The sequence below is a fragment of the Trichosurus vulpecula genome, chromosome 1, assembly GCF_011100635.1.
Source record: "Trichosurus vulpecula isolate mTriVul1 chromosome 1, mTriVul1.pri, whole genome shotgun sequence".
Lineage (NCBI taxonomy): Eukaryota > Metazoa > Chordata > Mammalia > Diprotodontia > Phalangeridae > Trichosurus > Trichosurus vulpecula.
The window spans coordinates 252,668,425-252,692,689 of NC_050573.1; positions in this window are offsets into that span (position 1 = coordinate 252,668,425).

Below are 24,265 nucleotides of genomic sequence, written 5' to 3' on the forward strand. Positions count from 1 at the left end.
TAAAAAGAAGCATGAAAAGCTAAATAGGAAAGAGAAATTATAAGGGACTTGTTAAATTTGTTTACATTCCTGCACAGAAATATGATATTTGTAACTCATGAGACCATTCTCAACATTAGGGTAGTTGGAGGAAATATATATATATATATGTATGTATGTATGTATATGTATATAAGCACAGGGTGAGTTGAATATGAAGAGAAGATATCTAAAAATTAAATTAAGGAGTGAGAGAGGAGTGAGAGAAGGAGAAAGGGAGAGGTAAATTATCTCATATAAAAGAGTCAGGAAAAAGCTTTTACAATGGAGGGGGAGAGGGGGGAGGTGAGAGGGAATGAGAGAACCTTAGTCTCATTAGATTTGCCTTAAGGAGGTGTGATGGCAAGCAGGGTGCGACTTTTTAGCTTTGTTTTTTTTTTCTTTAGGAATGCTCCTCAGCACTAAGGCAGTCAAGTACTTTTGATGAGTCTTGCCTTTCAAATGTAATGGCAAATGAAGTGTACTTTTTGTTATCTTTTGTTTTAGAGTGCTTCTCAGCACTAAGGCAATCAAGTGACTTTGATGAGTTTTGCCTTTCTTTGAATCAAGAGCCATTGACTGAAAACTATATACATACATACAAATATATATATATATACACATATATATACATATATACACATACATATACATATATATGTATATATATGTATGTGTGTATGTGTGTATATATATATATATATATACACACACACATATATATGAAGTTGTGCTAGTGATTAAAGATCTTTCTCAAACCCTTTTGCTAATTAGGTGCTAAGCCCCAGGGCCCTGAGAAGTGTATATATGCTCTTAGGTTAGTGTTTTGGTTTGAGGATTTCACTCATTGGAATAGGGGTTGCATGGTTTGGCCAGATGAGACTCTAAGTAGCCATTAAGAGTGCTCTGGCTTTGAAAACCCAGATTTGGTGCTTCTGTTTCTGGTAACTATGCATTGTGATTTTCTCAGACAGATAGAAGACTCTTGTTTTCTGTTATTCTCTCTGCTCATAATTCCTGTTTTTAATTTTTGTTCGTATTTTCTCTGAAAGTTCAGGGTGCTGACTTTTTCCCTTGAACTAAGTGAATGATATGTGCAAGTTTAATTAAAGGAAGATTGTTAACCCCTTAAAATTGCTTTCCTTAGAAAATCAGATCAAAGAATCTTTGCTAGCAGCCCTCCTGTGTGCTTGTGCTGTTGGTCTTATGCCCCCACAGCAGCTGCTAACCACTTTGTTGATACAGGAGGGAATAACATACATACTCAATGGGGTATGAAAATCTATCTTACCCTACAGGAAAGTGTGGGGGTGGGGGATCAATAAAAGGTGGGAATGATAGAAGGGAGGGCGAATGGCATGAGGGGGTAATAAGAAGCAAACACTTTTGAGGATGGACAGGGTCAAAGGAAAGAATAAAATAAATGGGGGATGGGATAGTATGGAGGTAAATATAGCTAGTCTTTCACAACATTACTGTTATGGAAGTGTTTTGCATGACTACATATGTATAATCTATTTCAATTGGCTTGCCTTTTCATTAAGGGTAAATGAGGAGGGAGGAAGTGGGAGAATGTGGAACTCAAAGTTTTAAAAACAATTGTTAAGAATTGTTTTTACATGCAACTGGGAAATAAGATATACAGTCAATTGGGAATAGAAATCTATCTTGCCCCACTGGGAAATAGAAGGGAAGAGGATAAGAGAAAGAGTGGGCAGGTGATAGAAGGGAGGGCAGACTGGGGGAAGGGGTAATCAGAATGTATGTCTTCTTAGAGTGGGGAAGGGGAGAGATAAGGAGAAAATTTGGAATTCAAAATCTTGTGGAAGTGAATGTTGAAAACTAAAAATAAATTAATTAATAAAATAAAAAAATTTAAAAGTGTTTGCTTCTGATTATCCCTACCTCCCTTTTGCTCTCCCTTCTATCATCACTTCCCTTTCTTATTCCCTTTCCCCCTACTTTTCTTAGGGTAAGATAGATTTTAATACCCAATTGAATGTGTGTGTGATTCCCTCTTTAAGCCAAATCTTATCAGAGTAAAGTTCACTCATTTCTTCTTACCTCCCTCCTCTGCCCCTCCACTGTAAAAGCTTTTTCTTGCTTCCTTTATGTGAGAATATTTACCCCATTCTACCACTGCCTTTCTCTTTCTCCCAGTAGATTCCTCTTTCACTCCTTAATTTTATTTTTTAGGTATCATCCCTTTATATTCAACTTACCCTATTCCCCCTGTCTACACACACACACACACACACACACAATTGTCATCCCTCCCCACTGCAGCCAGTTAAACATTTACTAGTATGCCAGCTGTTTGGGTCTATGAGAAAATGTAAAAAGGACCATTACACAGTACCTTAAGTCAGTAGACCAAAAGACTCTTCAAGAGAGGCATTAATTAGTGTGGGAAAGGTGGGAGTCAGGGGAGATATTGTCTAAAAACTTTGGACAAGGAGGAGCATATTAAAAAAAACTACCTGAATGCAAAGGTGAGTTTACATTTTGCATGCTGTAAACATGATAGATAAATTATATGAGTAATGCATTTGGCAGAGTATTATTAAGTATGAATCACTTTAAGTTGAATAATTAACTATCTTTGTGTCCTGCTTGACCTTTCAGATCTCTGAATTATTTTAATTATGTTCAAGTCATTCATTAAGACAGACTGACAGAGCAATTTCTGATGATACTAGCCGGAGAGGAAGATTACCATTCCCCTCCCCCATCCCCAAAATTGGGGCCACTATCAGAAGTCACACAGCTAAGATTAAGATAAGGGCCTTATCTTTATGAGACCTTCTTTTTGCTTCCTGTCTTCTTTTCTCTAACCTTAATATTTTAGCTTCTAGGAGAGATACAGAGGGGAGAGGTGAGTTAACCAAGGGCCCAAAAGACAGGAGGACCAATTTTACCCATATGGTCTAGAACCCCTAGAACCCTGACTGATTGATTGGAGGTAGGGAAGCCAGTAGAGATGGAAACACGTTTCAGGGCATAATTCAGCTGAAATATTTCCCATAGCTAGTGAACTACAGGGATGATAGAGATCTTTTTTTCTGCTTTACTTTGAACTCATGAACCCGAGACAAATGGAATGTGACCTGCCCCATCCTCCTTTTTGTAAATCATAGCTAGCACACATTGGTAAGGTTCCAGCCTACACAGGAAGTCTGAAAGGGAGATGAACATTGATATGTCTTTTGAATTTATTTCTAAATAATTAATACTTCTATCAAGTTAGTATTTATTTAGTATTTACCATGTGCTAAGATAGACGGAAAGGCTAAACTTGTCTCTACCTTTAAGAAACTCATTGTGCAAAAAAAGGTCAATAATTAAGTGCACACATAATCTCAGAATGTAAGGTACTAGATGCTGGGGAGACCAAGAATGGACTCTTACAGAAGAAAGAACTTGAAAAAGGCCAGGAAACTAATAGGTAGAGGAGAGGAGGGACCACTGAGCATTCTAGGCAGCCAAGCAGCTGGTCGATGGTATGAAGATGGAATATCATGTATGAACAATTGGAAGGAGGCCAGTGCAGTTAGATCACAGAGTGCATGCAGAAGAGTAAAACATAAGTAGACTAGAAAAGAAGAGATCACATTATTAGGAGCCTTAAATCTCAAATGAGTTTATATTTTATACTGGAGGTCATAGTGAACCACTGGAGCTCACTGAAGAGGAAGGATAATTTTGGAAAAATCACTTGATGTGTGAATATGGGGTGGATTTGAGTAGGTTAGAGACTTGAGACAGGGCTTAAAAAGTCTATTGAATTAGTACAGGGGAGAGATGATCATCAGTTAGTCAATGTGCATTTATTAAGCAGCTTCTATGTGCCATGCACTGGAATAAGCACTAAGTGACGAAGGCCTGAACTAGGGAGTGCTTAAATGTTTGAATCTTTGAATACACCCAGCTGTGAAATAAGAGAAAATCAGACTAAAACACTGAAGCTCTCCCATATTCACCTCCAACAACCATAAACCGTTGTCCCAGAAGAAATCCTGGAACAGCAGAACCAGTAGAAAGACACTGTGGAGAGATTTAGAGAATAGGCAAGAAAGGTTCCTCTCACTTGGATAAAATGGGAGTGCATTCCAGGACAGGAAGTGTCCCAGTAAGCCAGTAGCAAGCCTCAATTCAGCAAACCAGTAGGACATCCTGAGCCCTAGTGTGGTGGAATAGGCAAACACCAACACCAGGACCCCCATGCATCTTATCATAGCCAGGGTAACAGGCAGACTCCAGCTTGCAGATCCACCACGTGCTTCAGCAGAGCCCCAAGTGGGCAGGAGTCCTCCAGCATGTAAAGAAAGTAGCCCTGATCTCCACTTGCTTCAGCACATCTCTGGGGAAACAGGCACCCACCAGTGGCCAGATACATGCTTCAGTGTAGCCTCAGGGAAATGCAGAAAAGCCCCACTGGGCCTCAGTACATGCCAGATACCACCACTAGGACCCTAGCTCAGCACCAGGTAAACTGCTAATTTATGGCCTCCAGCAGTTCCAGCCCTCCCCCAAACACAACAGCAGACAGGAGGGTCACCAGTGGGCCTCAGGGAAACATCAGTGCAGCACCAGATAAACAGCCAAGGCCTGCAGCCACTAGAACAGGAAACTTGAGACAGAGCCCTTTCCACCCTGGGAGCAGAAATCAATTTAAAAGAAAGGAAAAAGGAAAAAAAAAGATGAGTAAAAGACAACAACAAAAAGAATCTGATCATAGAAAGTTATTATGGTGACAGGGAAGACCAATACACAAACTCAGAAGAGGACAACGATGTCAGAAACCGTATGGGCAAAATCCCAAAGAAAAACAGAAAGTGGTCTTAAGCCCAGAAAGAACTTATGGAAGAGCTCAGAAAGGAGTTTAAAAGCTGTATAAGAGAAGAAGAAAAAATGGGGGAAAAAATAGAGTGATGCAAGAGAATTATGAAAAAAAGAGGCAATAGTTTGGAAAACTGCTTAAAAAGTAGAATTGACCAAATGGAGTAGGAGATACCAAATTCCACTGAAGTAAACAACTCCCTAAAGAGTATGACTGACCAAATGGAAAAGAAAGTACAAAAGGTAATTGAAGAAAAAGAAAAACCTTAAAATTTAGAATTGGGCAAGTGGAAACTAATGACTATATGAGACAACAAGAATGAATCAAACAAAATCAAAAGAATGAAAAAATGGAAGAAAATGTAAAATGCCTCATGGGAAACAAACAACTGACAAGGAAAATAGATCCAGGAGAGCTAATATCAGAATCATTGAACTACTTGAAAGCCAAAATCAGAAGGAGGACCTCAACAACATATTTCAAGAAATTATCAAAGTAAACTACCCTGATGTCCTGGAGCCAGACGACAAAATAGGCATTGAAAGAATCCACCAGTCACCTCCGGAAAGAGATCCCAAAATAAAACCTCCCAATTTCAGAACCATAAGGTCAAGAAAAAAAAATACTACAAATGACAAATGGATAGATGATCAAAGAATATGAACAGGCGGTTTTCAGATGAAGGAACCAAAAATATCTATAGGCATATGAAAAAATGCTCTAAGTCACTTTTGACTAGAGAAGTGCATATTAAAACAACTCTGAGATACCACCTCACACTTGTCAGAATGGCCTATATAGATTAAATTAGAACTAAGATAATAAAACATTAATCTATACTTGTTTTGTACCTCTGCCATCTATTCTTGGTGGTAGAAAATTATTATTTGGTAATTATAGAGCATCGGTATTTGTAGGCTGAGCAATTTCTTATGGCCTGAGGTTATATTTTTGCCTCCTAGAAAATAACAATCTTTCAGGTATATAACAGAGAGTAAATGAAAAAACTGAGGCCTGCAGCTCAGTTTGAACATTACCTGGTGAATAATTCAGATATTGCATATATCTGACTAAGATTCCTTTGCTGGATAATTAACACAGCAGCATGCTGTCCCTGTAGGCTGAAGGAAGGAAGCACTTGAACCATATTAAAAAAGGCCACATAATGGGGACTATGTCACAATTACACATTGAGAAATACTAGTATTTTAGTTTAATTATGGAATAGCTATTTTGAATTTGAACAATATTATTTTCCTTAACCTTTACCAATATTAAAAAGGAAAAAAGTCCAAACTCTTAAAAGCATTCCTGCTTACCCACAACCAAATGAACACACACACACACATGCGCACGCACACACACAGATTATTTTAGTGACTGGGCAGTGTAAAAATAATTTATTTTGCTCATTAAGATGAATATAGTACTTTCAAAGCAGACTAGTTACACAGATAGGAAAAAATTCATATATGTTTTATTTTCCCTCTTGATTTTAATACATTAAAATATTTCTTCACTTATAGTGATTTCAAGGAAAAGAAAACTTCCAGATTGACCTCTCTCATGCAAAAAAGAAAACAAATCGTATATAAAAGGCAATAAATATATAACAATTCATACAATATTATGTCTGAGCAATCCCAATGGAGCCTTTTTCTCTGCCATAAGGCAATTAGTATATTTCATTACTCTTTGTACAGGATCAAAATGCTTTTTTGCTTTTTCACTTGCTCACATATCAGTTCCCTTATGGTAATTTTTTAAAATATAATTTACATTGTAGTCAGCATGAATGACTTTCTTTTTAGTTATACTTCATTTACTTTGCATCAATCAGTTCATATATATATCTTCCCATGTTTCTCTGAATTCCTCATATTGATCATTTTTTGAAAAAGCAATGTTTCAATAAATTCATATCTCACTTTTCTCCCTCAGCCATTCTCCAATTAATGGACATTTTTTTCTAGTCCATTATTCCTATAAAGATACATGCTATGACCATTTCAAATTATAATTGTCCTTTGATTCTGTCTGTGACTTCCATGGAATATATTCTAAATGGTGGGATTAGAAGCTAAAGAGGACAGTTTAGTCACTTTTTGTGCATAATTTCAAAACACAATGCAGAACTGGATCAATATGAAGCTGCAGCAACAATCTCTTTATGTATTCTTACAGTCTCCCCACAAGCTTTAATGATTTTATTTTTTGACATCTTATATATTTTCATTATTTGAGGTTAACCTTCAAAGTTGTTTTAATCTGCATTGCTCTTGATATTAGTGATTTAGAGAATATTTTAAACTGTCATGTATGATTTGCAATTCTTTTAAAAACTATTTGTTATATTCTTCCCTTGACCACTGATGCACTGTGAAATGATTCTCCATATTATATATTTGTGTCATTTTATCATGGATATCAGACTTTTTTCAGTTGTATGTGATGCAAAATATTTACCACTTAGCAGTTTCTCTCCTTATTCCATTCTCATGCAAAAACTTTCAAAAACATATTTGTAATACAAATGTTGATTTTGTATTTTATGTTGTCTTCTATAATATGGTGGATTAAGAATTCCCTTCAGCTACAATTGAGGAAGGTATTCTTGTTCCAGTCTATATTTCTTTATTAACCTTTTACATACTGTTTGCATATCTATTTTAAAATTCTTTCACGGTGTGACATAAAATTTGGTCTAAAACTCCCTGTGTGGATTATAGAAAGCCTATGTTTGACTTTGAATATTTAATCCAATAAATGGAAATAGAACCATTGGTTGCAGAAAAAAAAATGCCTTCTATAGACAGGCTGGAGGTTATAAAGTACTGAAAATCTGAATCATGTAAGGTCACTTGAAAGAACTGGATATGTGTAGTCTCAGAAACAAAGACACAGAGACCAAATAGTTGCTGTCAAGTGTTTGGAAGGAAACCATGTAGAAAAACAATTAACAATTTGACAATGGATAAAAGTTACAAGGGGAAAAAATTTAAGCTTGATGCCAAGGGGGAAAATCCTTCCAATTAGAGCTTTACAAAAGTTGAATGGCTTCTTCCTCATTAGAGGTTTTCAAAATGAAATGAGTTGCTGGGTAATGTTGTTATGTAAGGGAGTGTATGGGTGTTCAGAAAGAACTAGTGGCTTTAGTGTGAGAGCTGCTGAGTCATTTTCTAGGCTGCTCATCCACATTTGGCATCCACCTGGTGATCAGTCCTCACCTGGGGCTCTAAGAAGCTTAGAATGTTCAGAGGCCACACCCCAGTAATACCAACTCAGGAGATGGGCTAACCCAGGTTGAGGGTAACCAATGGGGCCACAGACTTTCTAGTGAATTGGATAGGGGGTGTAAAACCCAAGCATGTTGAGATTTCCCCCAGTAGAATGGACAGATGAGAACAATTTGTTCCAACAGCCATGAAGGTAGCTAAGGCAGGCACTGTGGATCATTTAAAGCTTGGTCAGACATTGAAGCTCCCAAGATCATCCACCGAGGCCATTGCCAGTTGTCCTGACTTTTGTGCTGCCGCTGGGCTTCAATGGCTCTGGAAGAGAGAGTAAGGCTGACTAGTTTGTGCAGCACTGCCTCACTTAAATCCAATTCACAAGCAAGTGAAGACATCACCCTTTGATGACATAGGTCTTCTTCGAAAATACAGAACCAACAATATATCTTATATAAAAAGAACAATGCATCAGTACTAAAATCTGATATAGACTGTAACTTCTCTGATGTTTGGGTTTCATTAAAACCTTTTCCTTGCTAACATCTTCATCCTATGCGTTGCTGTAGCATGAGGATTACCCTGCATTCTCAGTCTCAGTGTAGTACAAGTGCTGGCTGGTGCTATCAAGCATGAAAGCTTTTGAGAATGGACCTATTAATGGGGAGTTTGTCTTTCAAACAATAATAATGTAGCTAAGTCTGGAGAGGCACACCATTATTTTTCCTTAAGATGATGAATTTTATAGGCCCAGAAATCTGTAAGGACTCTTTCTTAAAATGTAAAGTAGACAGATTCTACATCTGTCTACATTAATTGACTTCGCTTCCTCTCATTTTATTAACTTCTTAAGCTTTTTCAGTCTGGTTTCAGATATCACCATTCAAATGAAAATGTTCTCTCCAAAGTAGCCAATGATCTCATTTTATAGGCATCACTTAACTGCAAAAACTGATAGGTTTTTATAAACTGTAATTCTTCTTGATTCCCTGCTGCATTTTTCACTGTTGACCACTCTTCTCGAATACTTTCTCCTCTCGGAATTTTCATGAAATTGTTCTCTTAATAATTATCCCTTCTACGACTCCTCAGCATTTTCTATTGGTTCTTTACCCACTTTGTGCTTCCATCTAACAATGTTTCTCATGGCCTTTCCCTGTGACCTCTTCAATTCTTTCTTTGCCATCTCTCATTTAGTAATCTCATCCTCACCTGTGGGTTTAATATCATCTCTATGCCAATGTCTCCCAGATATGTATGTAGAGCTCTAGGATTTCTTCTAAATTCTAATTCAGCATCTTCAATTGCCCATTCAATATTTCAAACTGGATGGCCTGAGGTCTTTCCAAACTCAGTATGCCCAAGAATTAAATCATTCTGTTTCCCCTAGAGATACCCCTTCGTATGAACTCCCCTCTTTCTCTCAAGGAATTCATTCTCTTTCCAGTCACCAAATTTTTCAACATCAATGTCATCTTTGCTTCCTCATTTTCCTCACCCCTGATATTCCTAAATCTTGTAGCCTATAATTCCATATCACCTCTCACATCTGCTGTCTTTACTATATAAAGCTCCTACTATAATTCAAGCCCTTACCATTTTATCACTTTTGACCTGGTCTATTGTAAAATTCTCTTAATTTGTTTCCATCTCAAGTCTTTACACTATCCAATCCATTCTGCATATACCCCACAGTGATTTTCAAAGAGTGCAGATATGAACATGTCATCCTTCTCTTCAATTAACTCTAGAGTCTCTCTCTTTCCCCAAAGATCAAATGTGAATTCCTCTGTTTGGCTTTTGAAAGACATCCATAACTCTATCCAAACTTCATATTTTTTTTCTTCCATTTACTCTAGGATTCAACCAAATGAGTATTTTTACCATTTCTCAAATAAAATAATCTGCTTCTTGTCCCACTAAATTTGCATTGGCTTTTCCTGAAACTGGAAATGTATTTTCTTATCACCTCTACCTTTTAGAATCCTTTCTGTCCTATGAAACTCTATTCAGCCTTGTCCAATTCCACTAGATATTAATAGCACGTCCTTAAATTAATTTGTATTCATTTTGCAAATATTTTGTATGTTATTGGCAGAATGATTTTGTGAATAGATATGGCATTGAATCTAGGAAACCCTGGGTTCATACTTTTCCTTTGATATATACTGGCTATGGGTTCTTAGGCAAGTCACTAACATTTTAGGACCTCATGAAACTAAAATTATAAATTATAAAGAAAGGCACGCCTATATTAATAGGGATTTACACACCTGGGATTTACAAATAAGAGTAAAATCACAAGTCCATGCCCCTATTTGCCATTATTCCTTAGTTTCCTACTCCCTCTACCCCTTTGGGTCCCTTTATGCCACTGGTGAGTCCTTCCCAAAACCTCAATTTTTAAAAAGATCCTAGGCCAGCCATCCTTCATTCTCCATCCCATATTCCTTAGACTTCACCATAAAGCTCTCTGGTTGGTACTTCATCCCTCTGATCCTCATTTTTCAGCTTCCTTTGTTAATTTGTGTTATCTTCCATTAGAATTTGACCTCCTTGAGAGCAGGAACTGTCTTTTATTTGGGTTTATATTTGCATTGAAAGTGCTTAGCAGAGTATCTGTCACCTATTAAGTGCTTAATGATGATTGAATAGTATGCATTTAAGCCATATTTAATTACTTAATGTCACCTCTATAATAAGAATCTAAACTTCTTGAGAATAGTGGCTATTCATCATATCTTTAAATCTCAAGAATCTAGCACACAATAGATGATTATTAAATAATTGTGGATAGATTTGTTTTTGCTTCTCCCAAATTGTCCTTCACTTAAGTAGATTTCTATTCCAAGTTTCTGTGGTTTCATTGTCTTATTTTGAGACATTATCCACCATGGATTCATTATTTTATATCCCAGTAATTATTTCTGTTGTACAGGTCATAAATTCTGCTATTTATTTCTGCTGTTCCGTGTAACTTCTCTCCAGATTCTGATTTCTCCCCAGGGCCTTTCTGGAACATCCTGCTGCAGTTTGATGCTCTTTTGGGAATCTTTAAGGTTCTGTGTTACATCAAATGATGATCTAATTTCCATTGTCACTCTGAGAAGCAGATAATTCCTCCTTTTGTTGGTGCTTATATTTTTTTTATTGTTTTGACTTGAGAAGATGGCTATTCCTCTATCTTGCTCATCAAATGGCCCTGAAGCAAATGATTGATCATCGAAAGGGGAAAAATAGATCAATGAAAGCACAGATATGTTGAAGAATAAGCTACAACTCTCATTATTTTCAACATCTTTGACTTTTTTAATAAAAAGCTTTAATTCCAATCAAAACATGTGACTAATATACTCATCTGCTTACTAATCTTTTTTTGTTTACTTTAATCAATGGTATTATTTCTCAGAGCTTATAATTCAGTGATTAAATATTTAACTGACTGCATTGTACTGTATTAACTATGTTAGATACTATGTTGGATGTGCAGGAATAAAAACGGAAGCTTAGTTTCTATTGGAAAAATGTCAGGTATCCATACAAGCACAAAACAACTTTGTGAATGAAGGGAGAAAAGAAAAAATCAAAGTGTCCTAGGCATATTTAAAGAAGGTAGGATTTCTTAAAATTGAAGAGATTAAGGTAGGCTTCACAGAGGAGGTAGTAACTGAGTTTAGCATTAAAGTAAGAGGGAGAGAGAGAGAGTTTGATAAGCACAGATGAAAATTTACAGGGGGTAATATCTAGCACCTACAGAGCACTTTAAAGTTTCTTAAGCACATTATACCTTCAGTCACTTTTTCAGTCATGCCTTACTTTTTGTGAGTCCATTTTGGGGTTTTCTGGCAAAGATACTGGAGTGGTTTGCCATTTCTCTCTCTAGCTAATTTTAGAGATGTGGGAACTGAGGCAAACACAGTTAAGTGACTTGCCAAAGGTCACACAGCTAGTCAGTGTCTGTGGCCAGATAAGAACTCAGGAAGAGTTTTCCTGACACTAGGCCCAGAACTCTATCCATTGCACCACCTGGCTGCCATAGAATGACTCATTTAATCATCAAAACAACCCTATGAAGTAGGTAAGATGATTTTCCCCATTTTTCAAATAACAAAATTGAAGCTTAAAGATCTGAAGTGTAGTTGAATCTTTAGGATTCTCTAAGTACATATAATATCATTTGCAAAAAGTGATTATTTTATTTCTTCTATTCTCAATTTATTTTTTTCATGTCTCATTACTATAGATAGAATTCCCAGCATTATGTTATATAATAAAGGTGATAATGAGCACTCTTATGCTAATTTTATTGGAAAAGCCTCCAATTCTTATGATGTTGGCTTTTGGATTTCAATAAAAATGATTATTTAGTATAAATATCACTATAATATTTAATATAATAATATAATGCTATGTTACTAATTATTTTATTTACTACAATAAGAAATGTTCCATTCATATTTATGATTTCTAGTAGTTTTATTAGAAGCAACATCTTTGCATCATCTTTTAATATAATCATGGATTTTATTATATAATGAACATGGTATATTGCAATATAGTCTTTGTTATATTTAAGCAACCATGAATTTCTGGTATAAATACAAACTACTCATACTGTAAGTCTTTCTGATATGGTGTTATAAACATTTCCTAATATTTTATTTAGTGATTTTGTGTTAATTTCTATTTGCTAATATTAATCTCCAATTTTCTTTCTCTGCATTTTTTTTCCTGGGTTAGTCATCAAGTCAGTATTTGCACAATTGGAAGCATGCCTTCTTTTCTTATCATTGCAAACATTACACTTAGTTCTAGAATTAATTGGTTGGATGTTTGGTAGAATTCACTGTCAAGTTCATCTTCCCAGAGTTTTTGTCTTGTTATTGCTTCTTTTGAGAGTCCATTTATGGTATAATCATTTTTTTCACATACTGGGTTATTAAATAGTCTTCTGTTATTCTGAGGATTTACATCGGAATCCTGCTGGAACCATGCAGAACTCCCTGAGAGTGCTCACTGTAGTTGGGCTTTGTTTCAGCAAAGGTTAGTGCCTGGATAGTGGGATGTATGGAGGGGTGCTGAACTCAAGCCAGGAATGCTATGCTGAATTTCCTTGAAGCTTTTGGAGATGCCTAAGATCTGTCCTCCACACTCCAAACTCAATCTAATTCTATTCACTTATCCCAGTGTCTCCCTAAGACTTCAGTGATCCTTCTGTGTATTCCAGAATTGAATGAAAGTCTAGAAGTGATCTTGTTTTATTTCTAAAGTGGTGCATTGTTAAGCCCTGATGATAATGCATTTACAAAGGAACTAGGCTTATCTATGTTTTACCATAGCAACACCATAAATCTCCTAGTGGCTTGATTAACCCAACTTTTTGAGTAAATAATTTAGAATCATATGAGAAAAGTTAGGAAACCAGCCACAATCACATACACAAGTTGTATGTGAGATAAGGCAGATGCATATATTACAGTCCTTTTTGTGTGTTGTATAGAGTACTTTCATAATTAACACAATGATGAGTGAAGATCACTGTCAAAGAAAAGATATGTGCCAAGTAAGGCTAATGAGTTGATATCACTGGAAGAAAGGCTCCAAAGGGGATGATGGGAGAAGCTGGTTACAAATACACTACTATTTCAAGTGAAGAGTTACCCGGGAAAATATATGAATATAAAAGACTGAGTAAAGAAATGGCCCATATTAGTGGATTTTTGTATTTTATTTTTGTTTTGTTATTATCATGACCCTGTGCCAGACTCCTTCTCTCTCCACACTTGAGACTTTTTAGCTTCATTTTTTTGTCTTCTCCCATTAGATTGTAAGTTCCTTGAAAATATTGACTTTCTTTTTCTTATTTGTATACTCAGGACTTAGCACAGTGCCACACCTATGGTAGCCACTTATTAAAGGGGTATTGTGTAGTATATTCCTCTCATGGATCTGCCACCTACCTTCCCACAATTCTGAGCTTTATGCAATCTTATGCTCCCCACCCCCAACTCCAAATACCTCTTCTTTCCTTTTATCCAGAAGATTCAGATAATTGATATTCTGATGTGACTTCCTGGTACTGATTTTACTGCAGGGTGGAGATAATTCTAAGATAAAAAGTATGGTGCCTTTCCCTGCACTCATTACCAACCACACTCCCAGGCACAATGCAAATTTTACGTATGCTAATTCTCTCAATTTCTTATTCAGATCCTGAATTTCTCACATAATTTACTGGAGCTCCAAGAGGCAAACACCCATAGAAATCAGTATCACATCAGTAACTAACCCTTTCCTTCTTCCTCCTTCCACCTGCCCCATCTCTTGCCTCTCTCTTCTACCTCTTGCTTTTTCCTTTCCCCTTTTTCCCCTTTCTCATACCTATCTCCTTATTAACTCTTCTCATATACTCTTTCTAGAACACTGTACATTAGGGGTCCCCCTACTAAACTTCTACATACCTTTTCCTACTATTTATAGAGCAGAAGAGTGGCAGTCTTCTTGAAGACTGAATCAAATCAGTTATCAGATCATATATATCCAGGCTTCCTGAAAACTTTGACTGTACATTTAAATAGTTCAACACAGAATATTTTATTTTCCCTTGTGTTATCTAACAGTAATCCTTAAATAGGCCTACAAATTGCTGGCAGCCCATGGACCCTGAGATGCACAGCTGCTCATCCTTTGCAAGCACCTGCAATATCTGACCATTACTATTGTCACCCTAACATAAAAAAAAAATTATCTTCTCTAAGTCTCCCATGTCAGAACATAATACTATATATGTTGTTTTTCTTTGTCTTCTTTTTTTTCAAAGAGGACCATTGACATCACAGAGTGATGTCTTGGCTTGTGCATTAATTGGATTGAAATGAGGCAGAGTTGTCCAAATTGTCAGCCTCTCTCTTCCAAGGGCATTGAAGTCCAGTGACAAGACAAAAGTAAGGACAACTGGTGATGGCCTAGGATGCAGTGGATGATCTTGATGACTTCAGTGTCTTACCAAACTTTAAGCACTCCACACTACCTGTTTCAGCCGCTTTTATGAGCGCTTGAAAAAATTATTCTCTTCCAACCATTCTGCTGGAGGAAGTCTTCACATACTTGAGGTAGACACCTTACCAACTGAATAAGAGGTCTGTGGTCTGTCGGTTACCCTTAACCTGGTTCAGCAGACCTGCCAACATGCTTTTACCTGGGTATGGTCACTGCTCTTACTACAGTTTCTTGGAGATATAGGTGAAAGTTGAGTGTCAGGTAAACACCAAAGGTGGATAAGTGAAGAGGTAAAAGGTTGAGAGGTGCTCGACACCCCAAAATATTGACGCACCGGGTCCTGCTGAAAGAATTCGACTCAAGCCTTCTCAGCCAAGGGAAAAGACAAAGTTTATTAGGGATTCACCACAACGGGCTGTCTTAAGAAATCCCCCCCACTTTGTGACGCCTGTTTCCACAAGCGGGCCAGATTCAACCTACTGAATTAGATTGAATCTGAGCAACTTCATGGAGGCAAGATGGAGATTATATACACAAAGATTGTAGGAGGGATTGAGGGGTGGTTTGGGGTGACTAGAGGAGGGGTTTAGGGAGGGTCTTGAGGGGAAGTCCAAGGAGGGCAAGGTGAGGTAATGGGATTAAGGGTGGGAAGTAGCGGAAGGCATGGATACCAATATATCAAGGGTGGGGAAGTAGCTGGACAACAAAGGGCAAGGCTAGGTAGAGATTTGGGCCTAATGATAATGTGAGGCTTGTGGCCTCAGGGGAAGGCCAGATCCAGTTGGAAGATTCAAGGACAGTTCAAGGGGGCTCCCAGAGACTGTATTCCAGATTCAAGGGGGCTCCCAGAGACTGTGCCCTCATCATAAGCAGCCCTGAAAAAGGTTCAGCAAGCCCTCAGACCAGAAGGCCTAGTCCTCCTTGAACATCACATACATCCCTGTGTATGTTTTCATTGCAAAGAAAGATCCATCGTCTCTTGAAAAAAAAATAAAACACTGCTAAAAAGATATTTTCTGAACATTTTCACTTGGGTGGATATCATGTTTGGTACTCAGAAAAGCAATAAAACATAGCCTATTGTTACCATGGTATTTTAATTGCTATACCAAGTATATATGTTAGTGACAGCTTTTATTCATTGGGATGAAGAAGAATGCTCCATCACTATCTTTTGTTGGGCCACAAATAACCAGTAATTACAGCTTCTAACTGCTCACAGTCTTCAGCATGACTGTAATCACAATTTTCTTCTAAATTTAGGTATTCTTAAAGGATTAACAGAGTGTGTCCAGGTGTGTCAGATCATCCTGGGCTGAGCATTATTATCGACCCTTCTCTTGAGAGGGAAGAGGAAAGTTAAATCTTACTGTATACATGAAGGAATGGGGAATACTTACGCCATGCCTTATGTGAGAACCTCTTAACCTGAGGTCTGTGAACTTGTGTGTGTGTGGGTATGTGCGTGTGTTTTAATTATGATAACTGTACTTTAGTATATTTCCTTTGTACATGTATTTTATTTTGTGATTTTAAAAACAAAAACATAATCCTGAGGAGTACATATGTTCATCAGACTGCCAAAAGGATCTATGACACACAAAATGGTCAAGAACCTCACTTATATCAGGATAGGTATAGCCAAGCCTTCGAATGGGTTTAGAGTATAATTTCTTAAAGTGCGGACTCACTGTCTGCCTAACCTGCTGTGTCCAGTGTCATGCACCCTGGTAAGTAAATGCTATTTGATAGCAACAATTCCTGTGGGAAGATTGTGGCCACAGAAGATATTACAAATGAATTACAGCTTGTGAATTATTAAATGTCTATGTCAAAAAAGTATAGAACAGATATAGAGATGAAATACCTGTTGTGCTTGCAAAGAAAGTCTAAAGGGAAATAAAATCACTAGATTCCTGGAATTTAAGTCCTGAATGATATTATGATCAGTTGAGTGATGTATCTCTTTTTCAGTCAGTCAGTCCAACATTGCCCTTCCTTCCAAGGAAAGCAAAGTGTTTTACCTCCTGGGCATGCTGACATTACAGAAATTCTCATGAGGATTCAGCAATTCTCAAAGGAACTCAATTGTTTCCTTATTACCTACTTTCAAAATCACAATTCCCTAGAAATTTCATGAGCATCACCAGTTGAAGAGCATTTTAGCCAGAAGGCATTTCTTGACCTTCAAATGACAATTTTCACTGTGGCTGTTTTACAAGGAGAAAGATGATCAACTGGCTATTATATGTACCAGGTCAAACAAGAAATTCAAATCATAAACATGTTCCAATTTGGTCTGTAGCTTCATAATCTAAACCAAAGGGAATGAAGGTTAACTTATCTAAATAACCAGATAAAAATAATCCTATACTGAAAACTATTTTTAAGTTGTGTATATGTATTGTCATGTCCTCTACATTTTGAATGTTTTCCAGAGTCTTTCATTCCCTTTGGAGTCCCTTCTTCTCCTTGAAGAGAGCCTATCCGGGGTGGGGAACCTGCAGTCATGTGTGGCTCTCGAAGGGTCAAGTGTGGCCCTTTGACTGTATCCAGACTTTTGGATGTGACCTGGAGGCTGCAGGTTTCCCACTCCTGGCCTAGATCCGATTGTTTACTGAGGAAAAGCAGAAGCAAGACCAAAATCTTTCCTCTCTGGATATCTTGCCAGGTCTAACACTCATGAAGACATGGAACATTGAATATTCTTTTTCTCTATTAGACAGTCTTACATACAAATGTGAGGGTATGAGCTACAGATTACATATTTGATCTAATTTTCTGTAAGGTGCTTGTCTATTAAACAGTCATGTGAAACATTTCTTTGTCATTGGGAAGGCTCTTTTGTCATTCACATGCTCCTGTTCATTCAATGCATTTATCCAACATGTATTCCTATTATAAGCAATGCTCATTCAGCATTTATTTATTTAACAATTTAGTACCTGCTATGTAGAAGGCAGGGCCAATAAGATCAGATATCTTTTTAGTGAGTCTCTCTATTCTCTGACACCTCCCTTACAAATGTTCTTCTTTTTTGAGGCAACTTAGGTTAAGTGATTTGACCAGGGTCCAATAGTAAGTACTTGAGGCTGGATTTAAACTGAGGTCCTCCTGACTCCAGGGCTGTTGCTCTATCCACTGTACTACCTAGCTGCCCTTCCTTATATGTATTCTTGAAAGAAAGCTGACGAAGATCTCAAAATGATGATAATCTAGTTTTACAGAGTTTATTAATTAATTATTGGGTTTTGCATAATAATAAACATGCATATTTAACTGTATGAAGCTATATTACAAACTGACTATTTTATGACAATTCAATTCATATAGTCAGCTGAAGTTGAGAGCTTGATCACAATATCTTCAGCTAGAAAGAAATTAGAAGACATCTCCCTCTGAATGACTGTCTGACTCAAGAGAAGACATTAACACTTCATCCTCAATTTCAGAGAATAGGGAGCTGAGAAGTTGGAATGGGTGTCACATGCAGTTAACAAGAGATCATTGCACTTTACCAAAAAAAAAAAATGACCAGAACAGACAAACAAACTTTCCTTAGCCACAAGCAATACATGTCCATTCTTCTCAACAACAACAAAAAATGCTATATCAGCAGCATTTTCTGAACTAGAAAGTGAAAACTTTGGGTCATACGCTGGAGTTCTTTGATTGTCAGAGACAACAAGAAAACACTTAAGTGAGCTTTATTTTAGAACCAAATCTCAGTTTTCTTGATAGTCTCTTTGAAGTTATTGATGTTTAAGGCTCACTGTCCCTACTAAGAATTGTCTAATGGGTGACTGATCTTTTAACTCCAATTTCAGTTTTAACCATGATATAATTAATACTCACTAGAAAAGGAACTTACTAAACACCCTCAATACTCTCTTTGGATACAGAACATGCATTTATGGGGTTTGAAATCTATAGGAGAATCTCAGAATGGAATGGAGATTAAAGCAGGCTTGTCTTGTAACAGACACAAAATAGTTCAACTGGTCAAATCAAAATAGCAAGAAGGTTCTATAAAATAAAAAAGGCATAATCAGCCATGGTTTTGTTAATGTAGTTTTCATTTTTATAGGGAAATAAAACAAAAAAATATTGAAAACTCCATGTTAAAGAAAATACTAGTCCCATAGGAATGAAGATAGAATATGGAATTTTGCTAGATGGTTAGAGTGGGCAGGAGTGAGATGGGAGAGGAAAAACCATTTCTAGGTGGCACAGTAAATAGAGCACTAAGCCTGAAGTCATGAAAACCTAATTTCAAATCCAGCCTCAGATACTTACTAGCTGTTTAACACTGTAGAAGTCAGTTAACCTTTACCTGACTCAGTTTCCTCATAAAGTGAACACAAATAATAACCCCTTCCTCCCAGAGTTGTTATGATTAGATGAGACAATATTTGTAAAGTGCATGGTAGCAACATGTGTGTGTACATACACACATACATATACATATATATTAATTATTATTGCTTCCAAATATTTCATTATCTCGTAGATGTGGTCATTGTGACACTTTATGCTTGGTTGGGTTGAGCTGTCTTTATTAATACAATGGTGAGTTCTAATTTGAGGTGGAGGAAGATACCTGGAAATAGCTGTGGTATAAAAAAATTAATATTTCAACTTAAAATTAAAGTTAGCCTTAAAAATGTCATGTAATATATAGGTCCATGTTTATTAAACTCCTCCCAAGAAGAACACGATATGCCCATTCCTCTCTACTATCTCCAGGTGATTAGACATTCTCCAGGAAGTTAACTCTTCAAGGAAAGTGAGCTTTTCCTGCCCTAAATTACTTCTTGCCCCATTGAATCACTAATGGAGTTCACAACTAGTTCATATACTTGAGTTATGTCCTTACACTAAAAGAGAATGCACAAATGATTTTGGATATTGGAGCAAAGCAGTAAACTTGGTGCATTTTTAGCATTATTGTACTTTGTAAAAGCCAGGGTTTCCTAGGATTTGATTAGGTAGGCTATTTTTACCTGACATTGCCCTTTAAACTGAAATACTACTGATAGAAAAATAAAGACAGAAAGGCACAAGTACAATAAAGGCAAAATGAGTTCTCCAAAGTCCCTTTTGAGGGCAGGAAAAAGTTGTTAATTAGTAAAATAGAACATAATCCTTAATATGATGGCATTTTAATACCGCAAAAACAATTCTAGAGGAACTCAAAAGGAGGAAAATGCAGGAACTCAAAATGTCCAAACCACTAACTTATTAAACTGGAGTTCACATGTGTATAAAACCCTTCCTCTCTTAGGTAATATGTTTTTTTTTTTTAACCAGGTCAACCTTTTGTAGGACTCCAAGTATATTGTTAACTCTAGAAATACCAGATGACTAATTCAGTAGGTGCTGATGCCAGAAGAGAATTAATATTTCCTTTACATCTTCATAGTGAATGCTAAGAAGGTATGCTGAAAAATTGATGACTTTCAAATACAAACATGGGAAATAAGAGAAACCTAGACAGGTAAAGACATCTGAGTAACTTGATGGTGGTGGAGTGCATGAAAAGGAAAGAATAGAACTCCACCATCTTCATGCATCTAGCAGAGAGAAAAAAAGACAAGCTCAGGGCATAAGTTTTTGTTTCTGTTTAGTTTTATTTTAAAGAGAGCAAAAAGGAAGAATAGTAGAAATTGCTATGTAGGAAGAATTGTCATTTTTCATAACTGGGGCATAATAGAGATGACTGTAAAAGCATGTAGGTTGAACTGTCATTCTAACCAAATTTTTCATTTTTTTTCCTTGAGTGCTTATTGTATTTAGTCTATCCTTTTTAAAACAATGTTTTAAATTTATTTTCAGTTTTCAACATTCACTTCCACAAGATTTTGAATTCCAAATTTTCTCCCCATCTCTCCCCTCCCCCCACCCCAGGACAGTAATTACACTGACCACCCCTCCCTTCTATCATTCCCTCTTGTCCCATCCCCTCCCCTCTATTTTCTTGCAGGGCAAGATAGATTTCTACACCCCTTTGCCTGTACATCTTATTTCCCAGTTGCATGCAAAAACAATTTTTAACATTCATTTTTAAAACTTTCAGTACCACATTCTCTCCCTCCCTCCCTCCCCACTCACCCTTATTGAGAAAGCAAGAATTCAACATAGGTCATACATGTGCAGCCATGCAAAACACTTACATAACATTCATGTTGGGAAAGACTAACCACATTTCCCTCTATCTTGTCCTGTCCTCCATTTATTCCATTCTCTCCCTTGACCTGTCCCCCCACAAAAGTGATTACCCCTTCCCCCAATCTGCTGTCCCTTCTATTATCCCCCCCTTTCTTATCCCCTTCCCCCCTCCTTCCCTGCAGTGTAAGACACATTTCTGTACCCAATTGAGTGTGTATGTTATTCCCCCCTTAAGCCAAATCTGATGAAAGTAAGGCTCACTTATTCTCTTACCTCCCCACCCTTTCCCTCCATTGTAAAAGTTCTTTCTTGCCTCTTTTATGTGAGGTGACTTACTACATTCTACCTCTCCCTTTCTCTTTCTCCCAATACATTCCTCTCAACACTTAATTTTATTTTTTAGGTATCATCCCTTCATATTCAGCTCACCCTGTGCCCTCTGTCTCTACACACACACACACACACACACACACACACACACACACATACACACATATATACGTGTGTGTTGTCTTCCATTACTGTCTATACTATAGTCATTTTCACTTCCTCAGGGATTGCTAAGCTTCATGTCTCAGTCAGATAACAACACAGGCAGAATAGACCTTATATTCAAAAGTTTGAGATCATTAAAAGATCTTTTTTTTTCAGTTTCCTTTAGACAATCCAACCTGCTGTCCTATTTATTTCAACACCAAGCCATCTATGCTGTGTCCTAGAGTGGTGCAGAAACTATATATGCTGTCCAGATAAATTCTTTTCATAATCAAGACGATAGATATCCTTTGTAATTTTTTTTCTGTGTGCATGATTAACCAAAACTCTTTTAAGGGGTTATGAAACTTTTAAGACATTCTGCCATGTTCCAAGGATTGAAAAAGAAAAGAAAATGTCATTTTGAAAACAACATCTGGAAGATCTCATTTTTAAACTTGCACTATGTACTGAAAGTAGACTGTTATAATGATATATTAGTTTGGTGAGTTTGCCTCCCTGCTTTTGGCTTTGTGCAATGTATAAAATCAGCACATGAATGAATAAGATTATGTTATTTTGCTATTCAAAAAATCTTGACTCTTGTATGGATGGAAGACCAAAACTCAGTAAATCCAAAGTAGAATATGTTGTCTTCTCTCCCATCCCCAAAACCTATACCTTTTTTTTCCTAAAGAAATTTACCTATTTCTTTTGAAGTTGTCGCCATCTTTCTAGTCACCTAGGTTTGCACCCCCAGCTCAGTCCTTTGGCAAATCTTGTTTCCATTTTCAAAACATCTCTAATTCATTCCTTTCTCTCTATCTCCTTGGCTCAATAATCATTTGGGCTCTCATCACTTCTAGCCAAAACTATTGTTTAATATCCTAATTGGCCTCCTTACTTCAAGTTTTTTCCCCACTCTAATCCATTTTTTCCATACTGGTCTGGCCATGTCACTTTCCTACTCAATGAACTCCAATGATTCCTTTTTACTTCTATGACAACTTATAAACTCTTCAGTTTAGCAATTGAAATCTTTCAAACCTGGCCCTATCTAACCTTTGAGAGCTTCCTACATATACTCAATCTTCAACCCATACATGTCTACTGACTTTTCCTCACACAAAGCACCTCATCTCCTATCTCCTTTTGTTTTGTTTTGTTTTGTTTTTTACTCTGCACACAAAAAAGAGAGTTTGATCATATTCTCTATTACTATCAGTCAATTGTGTCATCATAAAATTGTGGTAGGCAGTAAAATATTCAATTGGTTTGTGTTTACTTGATTTTCATGAAAAAAATTTATATAAATGAAATTAAGCACATAGATGAAGAGTTGTTGATATTCTCTAGGACAACTTTGTTTCTAATAATAAGGGCTAAGGTTTTTGTTTGTTTGTTTCCCCAATTGATAGGCATCCCTCTTCATTTCCAACTCTTTGCTACCACAAAAAGAGCTGCTATAAATATTTTTGTACATACTGGTCCATTTCACACTTGTATGATCTCTTTGGGATACAGCCCTAGAAGTGGTATTGCACATTTTTATGACCATTTAGGCATAGTTCCAAATTGCACTCCAGAATGGCTGGATCAGTTCACAACTCTATCAACAATGTAACAATGTTCCAATTTTCCCACATCCTCTCCAGCATTTATAATTTTCCTATCTTTTCATATTAGCCAATCTGACAGGAAAGATATAGTACCTAACAGTTGTTTTAATTTATATTTCTCTAACCAATAATGATTTAGAGCATTTTTTCATATGATTATAGATATCTTTAATTTCTTCCTCTGAAAACTGTCTGTTCATATCCTTTGACCATTTCTCAATTGACTTGTGTTCTTATAAATTTGGCTCAGTTCCCTGTATATTTTAGAGATGAAGCCTTTGGCAAAGACATTGATTGTAAAGATTCTTTCCCAATTTTCTGCTTCCCTCCTAATCTTTGTTTTTGGCATTGTTTGTAGAAAAACTTTTGAATTTAACATAATCAAAATTATCCTTTTTGCATTTTGGAACACTCTCTATCTCTTGTTTGGTCATGAATTCTTCCCTTTCCCATAAATCTGACAGGTTAAGGTCCCCCACTAGTACAGTTTTTCTGTCTATTTCTTCCTGTAGCTCCCCTAACTTCTCCTAAGAATTTGGTTGCTACACCACTTGGTGATATTACATCATTGTCTATGGTGCCTTTTAGCAGGATATGGTTTCCTTCTTTATCTCTTAATTAGATCTATCTTTGCTTTTGCTTTGTCTGAGACAAAGGATTGCTACCCCTGTTTTTTTTTTTACTTCAGCTGAAGTATAATACATTCTACTCCAGCCTTTTACCTGTAGCTTGTGTGTATCCCCCTGTTTCAAATGTGTTTCTTGTAAACAACATATTGTAGGATTACTGATTTTAATCCATTCTACTATCTGCCTCCGTGTTATGGGAGAGTTCATCCCATTCACATTTTTTCTTTTACTTCTCTAATTTAGTTTTTAAAATCCTCCTTGATCTCTTCCAGGAGTGCTTTTTGTGCT